The sequence below is a fragment of the Geospiza fortis genome, unplaced genomic scaffold (genome assembly GCF_000277835.1).
Source record: "Geospiza fortis unplaced genomic scaffold, GeoFor_1.0 scaffold70, whole genome shotgun sequence".
NCBI classification, from domain to species: domain Eukaryota; kingdom Metazoa; phylum Chordata; class Aves; order Passeriformes; family Thraupidae; genus Geospiza; species Geospiza fortis.
Genome location: NW_005054317.1, coordinates 180,925 through 190,897, shown reverse-complemented (window position 1 = coordinate 190,897; position 9,973 = coordinate 180,925). Strand labels below are relative to the sequence as shown.

General features: G+C 47.3%; 1 protein-coding gene across 5 annotated transcripts in view; it reads left to right on the top strand.

Moving 5' to 3' along the window:
- The window catches only part of CHL1 (cell adhesion molecule L1 like), a 96,949-nt gene that overhangs the window by 20,104 nt on the left and 66,872 nt on the right, over positions 1-9,973 (top strand). Inside the window, exon 1 of one of the 5 annotated variants that reach the window (XM_031056394.1) lies at positions 6,239-6,258. The exons of the other annotated variants lie outside the window; for them this stretch is intronic. The gene's annotated coding sequence lies outside the window, so the exon portion shown is untranslated. Of the gene's footprint in view, positions 1-6,238; positions 6,259-9,973 lie in introns of those variants that run through there. 5 annotated transcript variants of the gene reach the window in all.

Genomic DNA, 9,973 nt, shown 5'->3' with positions numbered 1-9,973 from the left:
CAATGCTTGAGTGCTAACGTTGGCTGTGCTCAGAGATGTGGTTCCAGCACATCACTCCTGCAGCCAGCAAGGTTAGAAGCAGGATTAAATTTGCCAGGGAAATGAAATAAATGAACACATAACTCTTGTGTGAGAAAGGAGCTCGCTGTGGTTACAGCTTGTTCACATCCCTGGCTGTGTCCCTGTCTTTTAGCTCCTGTCCCTGCAGAGGTCAGATGGTGCAAAGCCAAGGCTGGGCTCAGTTCATCCATCCCTGGAGGGTTGGAGGGGAGCAGCATCTCCCCCGTGGAGCCCCAGGGCTGTGAGCCGCAGGTGTGGTGGATGTGAGGGATGGAGCAGCTCTGCTGGGAGGAAAGGCTGAGAGAAGTGGGATGCTCAGCCTGGAAAAGGCTTTGGGATACCTTAACTGTGCCTTTTGGTGCTAAATGGGCTCCAAGAGAGCTGGAGAAGGACTTCTGCAAGAGCCTGCAGGGACAGGAGAGGAGGGAATGACTTCAGACTGAAGGAGAGAAGGTTTAGAGGGACATTAGGAAAAAATTCTCCTGGGGAGGCCCTGGCACAGGTGCGCAGAGCAGCTGTGGCTGCCCCTGGATCCCTGGAAGTGCCCAAGGCCAGGCTGGACAGGGCTTGGAGCAGTCTGGGGCAGTGGAAGGTGTCCCTGCCATGGCAGGGGATCAAGATGGATTTTAATGTCCCTTCCAACCCAAACCCTTCTGCGATTCTCTGTAACCACTGTCTTAAAACTGATGTAAGACATGAAAGAAGTTGATGGCTGAGCATTGTCTCCTTTTTGCTTTGTGCTGTTCAGAGAACAGAATTAGCTGGTGATGAATCTGTGCGTTCTGTAAGTGTATTCCACCTTGCAGGTAGTGGCCTGACAAATGGCAGGGATTTTGCAGGAAATCACTTTAGCAAACACTAAAGGGCACTCATTCTGAGCCAGAGAGCAGCAGCTGCTTGGGCAATCTAGTGCTGTGCTCAACTTCCTAATCGAGGAGCTTGTTTGTAATCACTGCCTGGTAACGCTGGCATGGCTGGGGGAGCCTAGGAAGAGACATTTAAAAGCAATCTGCATTTTCTGCCTTGGAAATCTTCAGAGCCGTTCTCATTGCCTGAGTTTGCAGCAGGAGAGGCAGTAGCTGCTGGCTCCTGCTCCATCAGGATGATTGTCAGGGTGCTTAATGAGCTTTGTGCAGAGCCAGCACTTTGAGAACATATGTGTGCACTGAGAACCTGGGCAGCAGCTCCACAGGCAGCCTGCCTCTCCTGAGCCTTGGAGCATTTCAGTGTTCCCAGACAGCCATTGGGAATTAGGGCTGATCACCACCACCTCGTGTGACCGTGTTCACAGGGGTCTCCGGTTGAGGGAAGAGACGAGGATCTGACTCCATGTTCCAGAAGGCTGATTTATTATTTTATGATAGATATTACATTAAAACTATACTAAAAGAATAGAAGAGAGGATTTCATCAGTAGGCTAGCTAAGAATAGAATAAGAAGGAATGTGGCTCAGACAGAGAGTCCAAGCTGTGATTGGCCATTAATTAGAAACAACCAACATGGGCCAATCCCAGATTCACCTGTTGCATTCCACAGCAGCAGATAACCATTGTTTACATTTTGTTCCTGAGGCCTCTCAGCTTCTCAGGAGGTAAAATCCTAGCAAAACGATTTTTCATGAAAGATGTCTGCAACAACCTCGAGCTCATCCCTTTGAACGTTGCTCCATGGCAAAACCAGAGTGGAAACAAATTGTAGCGTGAAGCACAAGGTGTGAGCAAACTGCTTTGTACTGGATAGGGCTGAGCTTTCTCTGCAAGGAGAATTGTGCTCCAAAGCTTTGAAAGGAGCTTGGTGAGGTGAGCTGCTGGCTGATGGGAGTGCACAGTAATGGGCTGACAGGTCTGCTCTGTGCTCTGACATGTCTGTCAGGGCTGCTGGAGATGGAGCCCGGCTCTTTGCTGGGGATGCAGCAGATGCAGATGGAGTGATATGTGATTTACTGAGCTGCTTGTTAATTCTGCCAGGTGATGAAATCTCCTGGGCATATAATTACTACAAATGTTTACTTGACTCTACCACATCGCTTGACATTTTACTCCACAAGTTTGCACCTCACTGAAATTACGGCCTGGCTATAAAACGCCACGATTAGGCAGCAAAATATTAAAGAAGCATGGATGAGAGTAAAGACATTTTTAAAAAAGCTTTTTATGCTTTGGAATTACAACCATTCATCCCATCTCCTGCTGGTTACACACTTTGTAATAGCTATTGTTTCCACGGCTGGGGTTTAATTTTCCTCAGCACGTTGGCAGCGCTGCTGATCTCAATAACAATCCTCCCAGCAAGGCTGTGAGGCCAGCAGGGATCAGCCTGACTGACAGATATTTGAAGCCTTTTTGTGCTTCAGGATTAGTGAAACGTTCCCAGGCAGAGCTGTTGGAGTGGGTGATACAGCGGGATCCTGGCTCTGTCACCTGCAGGGGAGCTGGGGTGCCTTTGGGGTCAGGTTGGTGTCGCTCCTCCCTGCAGGTGACACTCCAGCCTGTAATCCCTGAGGAGCCTGGGGCAGAGGAAGTGCCAGATTTCCAGTGAAATTCACCCAGATTTCCAGTAAAATTCGCCCAGATTTCCAGTGAAATTCACCCAGATTTCCAGTGAAATTCACCCAGATTTCTAGTGAAATTCAAGCTACCCTCTCACTGTTCATGGCTGAATTGCTGCTCAGGGGCTTTTCAATGACACAGGTGAGCCCCAGAGGGCAGGTATGTGTTTGAGATGAATATTTTGGGGTGTAGGGGTGAGCAGCAGGTGCTGGTGAGGCTCTGGGACATGCTCTGCAGCACCATTCCCATCTACACAGCACTTATAGAATCACTGAGCTTGGAAAAGCCCTCCAGGATCATGGAGCCCCAGCTGTGCCCCATGCCCACCCTGTCCCCAGCCCAGAGCACTCAGTGCCACCTCCAGGTGACACCTCCAGGGATGGGCACTGCAAACCTCCCTGGGCAGCCCCTGCCAATGCTTCTCCAGCAGGTCCAACAACAGATGCGCCCCACTTTGCACCAGTCTGGGCCTTTTCTGGAGTCCTGGGTTGTCCCTTTGGATAGGGAGAGGTGGTGCTAGAGACAACATCCAGCTCCTGAGATGGTTCCTCCTCACCTGCAGATTCCTTCCACAGCTCTGGAGCTGATTCTGCAGCAGGTGAGAGCCACTCCCAGATGCTTGGGGTGCCCAAACTTGTCCTGGATTATAGAAGCTTAAAGTATTTGTTGAGAACACTGATTTCCCTGAGTGTGACAGTGGTATCCTTTGTGCCACAAGCTTCATTTAAACATTAGCCACGTTGAGAATGGAAACAACTTTCACTCTAATAAAGCCCAAGTTGCACAATTAGAAATGCTGTTATTACAGAAGAAAAGCAGACACAATTATGAAACAGAACCTTCATGTGCAGCTGGATTAGGAGCTGCTGAAGGCATTACCTGCAAAGGAGGAATCCTGTTTGTCTTTGTTTGGTGAGTTCAGCCTGACAGTGCTTGGATTTTGGAGAGGTCTCCTGGGGGTGGAAGCCCACCTGGAGATTTCACTCTTTGTTTTTTTAATAATTTTCTGGCTGCTCCATAATGTGAAGGGCATTTTAGAACAGCTCTCAGGCTTCCCTGATTCCTGCACTGATCTGAAGGATCTCTGTGTGTTCTCAGCTTGGATTTACCTGCCTGGTAAATAAAACATTAATAGGTTGTTTGGGTGCCCAGGAGAGTGCCAGTGACCTTGGTTTATGGTGAATGGATCTGAGGGAAGCAGAGGGAATGGGGATCCTGCTGTTTTCTGTAGGAAGCAAACAGCATTGCACTTCTGTGGTGATATTTATAAACATGTAAATCATATTAATCAATCCCCCCAAGAAAGATTTTCCTGAGGCAGGTAACTGAGAGGGGCCCCAGCCCTGTTTTTCTTCACCAGTTGCTTCTGTTCCTGGAAAGGCAGCGAGGTGCTGTGGTGCATGAGAGGAATTTGACAGGTTTCCCATGGAAACAGAAGATCAGGTTTTAATTTCTTCGTTGCCAGAGAAGCTGATGTCAGTCAGGAGCATCTGTGCTGTCCTCAGAGGATACACCCTGGTGTAGACGGGAGTAAATGAGGGCTGAGCCCTCCTGTGCCCAGGTACTGAGCAGTTTGTACAGTCTTGTCTGCCTTAATGTATCTTATTTATATATAATTTTTAAATTGCTTGGTGATATGATACTAGTATTTCTTTTTGAAATAAATCCCCTCTGTGGCTCCAGCCTGGGGAGTCCAGGCAGGTTTGAAATACTCTCAAATGCAGAATTTGCTGCTTTGCTCTCTGGTCCCCCCAGACTGGCACTGCCATCACAGGCTCCCCAGTTCCCTACTCAGGGACTGAGATCCAGACTCTCTTTCATTTCTCCCCCAGTGAGTTCCTCCTGTTCCAGCCTCACAAACTCCCCCAAGGCGCTGTGCTGCCTGTCTGTGCTCAGCACTGATCCCTGCCCAGCTGCATTCCCAGATTTTGCCAGAGCCATCCCTCTCCCAGGATGGGTTCCTTGCTCACAGATGTGGAGCAGCAGCTGCTCCCAGCTCCCTTTACACCCCAGCCTGGTGTAGCTGCACCAGCCTCCTCTGGTGCTGCTCTCATTTCCTTGTCTGCTCCTCCTGCTGCCTCCTTTCTCCTGAAACCTCCCTCTCTCCAGCTCCATTTCACTCTCCAGATCCTGTGCTCCTCCCTGCTGCTGCTTCTCAGCACTTTTATCCCTTCAGCCCCATGGAATCCTGGAGTGGTTTTGGCTTGGATGGGACCTTAAAGCTCATCCAGCCATGGGCAGGGACACCTCCCACTGTCCCAGGCTGCTCCCAGCCCTGTCCAACCTGGCCTTGGGCATTTCAGGGATCCAGGGTCAGCCCCAGCTGCTCTGGGAATTCCATCCCAACCCCTCCCCACCCTCACAGGGAGCTCATCCCTTGCTGCTTCCTCATTTCTGCATGGAGGGGGACCCTGAGTGTCTGTTGAAACAGCTTTGCTCAAAAACCATCACATTTTTGTTTCCCTTTCCTGCCTCCAGTGCCAAACTGGCTCTCATGAGGAGTTTGTGTTTGGGTTTTCTTCACACTGACTTGGCTCTGCTGTTTCCAGTATGGAAACAGGTCAGAATCTCAGTCACACCTGGACCAGGTAAAAATGAGTCAAGCCACCCCTGCTTTATGAAACACCAGCTGGAGCTTTTCCCCAAGCAAGTCAAGCTTTGCTGGCATTGGGTCAGGGCAGTTGCCTTTAATGCTGTTCCCAGGGTTACCTGCTGGGAGGAGCAGAGGGAACAGTGCTGTGCACACCTCTGGCAGAGTGAACCCAATGCTTCTCTGATCCTGGTTGGGAAATACCAAAAAACATCCCAGAGGCATTGCTGGACCTGCCTGCTGACTAGGAAGAAATTCTGAGAGCAACAAATGTGTAAGAAACCTGTTTGAAATCCGTATTTCTCAAGAATTCTCTCATTCACGTCATGAAACTCGCCTCCATTTCCTGCCTCTGTGTAAACCTGCTTAGTTTAGGCTGTGATATCATTTACTTGATCTACTCCTCTGTAATTGGTGGGAGAGAAGGGAAAAAAACCCCAAAAATCTCTTTATGAGGTGCTCTGCCAATTTACCATGCCATAAAAGAGAGATGCCATAGTTAGTGGTAAGGTCTAATTATGTAAATGACATCATTTAATAATAATTATTAAATCCCAGCAAGCTTTATTTCTTTTCCTCATTGTTGATGGTTGTCCTTGATAGGAAAATGTCGTGATGCCTATCATAAAAATTAATTTTTGTGGGGATTTCACACCATTGCAGGGGCTTGGAGTGCAGGAGGCCTCGGAGGCTGATTCCTCTTATCTTTGCAAGAACAAATGTTGTCCACAAGGAGAGCAGGGAGGGGGGAGAAAACTCTCACAGCAGCAAATATTTAATTAAAAAAAGCTGCTTGGGCCAACTAGTTGTGGCAGCAGCTGCTTAAACAGAGATCTGTCCTCTAAATAACTTCAGCTCAATAAAAGGAGGAAAAGGAGGGTGGAGGGGAAAGCTCCAAGGGCTTGTGCTGTAATTGCAGAAGTGGGTTTCATTTCTGCATTTTGGTTCTTCAGTGGCCATGAGCTCCTTCTCTGCCTGTCTGGAAACACAGGATGCTTCAAGCTCTGGGAGTTTTACAGAGGAGAATGTCAAGAAAGCCAATGCTGCTGTATTTGAGGTGTACAGGGTCTCATGAGGAAGGCTTTTCTGCCATGTAGAATAAATCAGAGTTTGGTAGGTACAGAATCAGCTCTTTTCTAGCTTCAGGGAACTAAAGGAGAGATATCTGTGTGTCTCCACTGCAGCAGGGCATAAACTACACCAGGTTATTTTGGAATAAGGAGTAAAGGAGGAAGCATCATCATCATAGAGTCTGGATTTATACATGCATGACTTTTCCAGATAATTTTAACCTCATAAATTCATAGCTATTAATATATTTCATTTGAAACTCAAAGGTTTTCCAGCTCCTTAGAAAAACCTGTCTTGTGCCCTGGCTGCCCCAGCCATGGGGAGATTTCTGCATTTAATACCAGAGCCCTGGTGAGTTCCTTTTGCACCTTCTGCATCTGCATTGTGTCCTGGGCTTCTAAAGGCTTCATGCCATTTATTGACCATGAAATGTTATTTATAGTGACTTAGGGAATACCTCAGAGCATCCCACAGGCTCCCAGCTGCAGCTCAGCTCCGTAAGAAATGTTGTTTGACCAACCAGTTGGGCTGGGCAGGAGAAAGGATGTGAGGTGTCCATGCATGGTCAGTGCCAGGAGAGCTCTTTGAAATGCCCAGGTCCATGAGGAGTGAATCCATCAGTCTGTGCCATGCTCTGGGGGCATTTCCAGGCTCAGGGCTGCAGGGAAGGAGCAGAAGTTCAGTCAGAGGTATTTCAGCACAAATGTATACATATACTTGTGCATAACTGACTCCTCTCTGTGATATTTTTAGGTTTTTTTAGCCACTTTCTGGTTTGTCTTTTCAAGAAACAGGATTAGTTTTTGTGAGATAATGATTAGAGGGCATTAAGTTTATCCATGATGTGACACAAATGAGATCTAAACAATTTGACAGTTTATTGACAATTTCTTCTTTAATTTTTTTAAGAAAAAGAGCAATGTCTGTGGTGCTGTAGAAGCTCTGGATGAAGTCTGTGATGCAGTTTTCATGCATGTGGCATGGAAAGAACTTCTCCCACTGTGCAAATCATTGATTCTGCGCGTGGGCTGGGGGGCAAAAGCCACCCTTGTTCTGAAGAACTTGGTGTAATGGACAGAATGGGCACTGAAATCCTGGTCCTGCCTGTTTGACATTCAACTTGAATCTTCCCCTTGCAGTTTCACATTATTTCAGCAGATTTTAATTGTTCATGCAGAACTTTCCACTCCTGATATTTACTTGCTGTATTTCTAATTTGATTTTGTTTACTTTCATTTCCAGCAAGGTGAAGTTTTTTCCAAAACTTGGGGATGGTAATGGGTTTGTGTTCAGTGTTCAGAAAGTCACATCATGGGGAACCAGCAGCAGCTCCAGCTTTTGAAGCAAAGATTTCATAATTGGTGGTGGGATTTAGGTGGGTGGATTTTGCTGTCCCCATGGAAAGCAAAAACCAAAAATAAATGAAAATCAGGCACCTAAATTGCCCTCCAGTTAGTGGGCATTTCCTCTAGATTGTTTCTAAACTTTCTTGTATGTTCTTGGGAGATATTTTACCAACCCCTCATGAGCTGAGGGAATAGATTTAGTTTCGCTCAATTTCCTTCAAAACATTTTCCCCAGGTACTGGGTAAACAGGTAAATCATATTTTTCCCAAACAATCCCATTTTTCCAAGGCTTTCAGGCTGTTTGAACAGTGTGTTTTGCTGCCTGTGTTGCTTCCTCATTGTTTTCTGCTCAGCCACCTAGCTGGAGTCAAATTGTAGCTCTAAAGATCAACTGTGCCTTAAAACACACCCTGGGCTTGTGATGTGCCTGATGGAACATCTCCTGTGATCACCTGAAGGTGCTGACAGCTGCTGCTCTGCACCCTGCCAGTGCTGAAAGCGATGATGAATGTGGATCCCAAGGAGAGAAAAGCAGAATTACAGAGTGTCTTCCCTTTCTTTCACGGCTACAGCAGATATATTCAATATATTGTCAGCCAGCTGTCTTCAGTGTGCTTGATGGATGTTTTGATTTAGTGCCTTGGAAAAAAAAAATATATTAATGGAGAAAAGCAACTGTTGCAGCTAGAAAATCATTGGGGTTTGGAGTGTTTTGAATGATGCTTTTCCCTTGCAATGGTAAAACTACCAGAGCAAGTGCAGAAAATTGCTGCTGTGCTCAGAAATAATCCTCACCTTATCAACAACTTGATTTCCCTGAAAGCTTTGCCAAAAAACATTTCCATTAACAGAAGGTGTAGGAAGAAAATGATGACCAGATAAATGGCAGCATTATGCTGCTTAGGAGAATGTCTCAGGCACTCCTGGTATGATTCTGAGCTCTTTCCTCCCTGGAAATCCTGAGAAATCTTCCTCATAAGTCTGTAAAAACGAGCTCCTAAAAAATGCAGGTGAACCAAGAGTGTCTCCCCTGATGGGCTGGGCTGCTCAGTGTGTGGTTTTGTTTAGCCTTATTGGGGGTTTTGTTGAGCTGTGATGTTCTTAATGGAAAAAGGAAATTGTTGAAGGTTCCAGGTGAAAACAAGGAAAGTAGGAAGTGCAGAATCAGGATGCATTATCCATGAATCTCTAATGTCATCCTGTTTGCTCAGCTACTCGGATTCCTAATGCACAAACTGGGCCAAACCCTACAATTATTGCCATAAATCAGCTCCTGGGGTGCTGCTGCCTTGGCAGACTGAGCCCCACAGGATCCTCTTGTAGAATCAGAGCAGGATGCCCAAAGTGAGAGATGCTGCTGGCTGTCCACACAGGCACATCAGGATTTCAGAGTGATGTGGGTGGTGTTCCACTCCCATGCAGTGTCTCTGAGAAATCACTACTTTTCACTCTTTTTTTTTTTTTTTTTTTATTTTCTAAGTAACCCCTTGTACCTCTGGCAACGTAGCAAATGTTGGAAGCTTAATGGCCTTGACTTCTCAGGAGAAGCAAGTGTGGGGAGATGCTCCAGGAAGCTGCAAGAGCTAGTCTCTGTTATTACACAGGAGGAGGAGAATCAGAGGCAGGCAGGGAGCACAGAGCCTGCCTGCTGTGAAACTCTCCCTGGTCACGAGTCACTGGCTGCAATTTAAATTAGGAACATCAGTGTCCCAGTGACTTTCACTGCCATTGTGCTGAGGTGCAGGGTAAAACTAAGAAAGGGCCTTTGCTGCACTTTTGGGGTCAGTTTTTCTCAGGGTTTGAGATTTTTCTTGTGTGAAGCTCGCCAGGATTTTTCTCTCGAGGTCTTGGGAATCCACTGAGCATCTCCTGACTCCCTGAGGCAGAGAAGCTCTGTGAGTGTGGATTTTTGCATTTGTCCTGGCACAGATGGAGCAGGGAGCTCAGATTTAGGGGGTTTTTGGCATCTGACAGTATTGCCAGTGTTGTACATCTGAGTGAGTTCACCTGGCTGAGATGCAGCAGGAAGAGATGATCCTTAATGGACTGAGTGGGAATAATAGCTGTTTTCTGCTATGGAGGTAATTTATTTGCAATTAAAGCCCCTTTCCCCCTGCTCATGTCACCTCGTTAGCAGCACAGGGAGCTCTCCAGCAAACACAAACCCACGCTGTGAGATTCACCAAGTGGAGCCCTCGGTGCCCTGCAGTGGTTTCTGCCATTGCCAGGTGATTTTCCTGGCACTGGGATGGTTCCTGTGCCTGGACTGGAGCCCATCAGGTGCTGGGTGTGTAAATTTTCCCCCTCCTTTGCCACCTGAGCGAGTGCAGGGCTCCTCCCGTGGCAGGATCCCCGG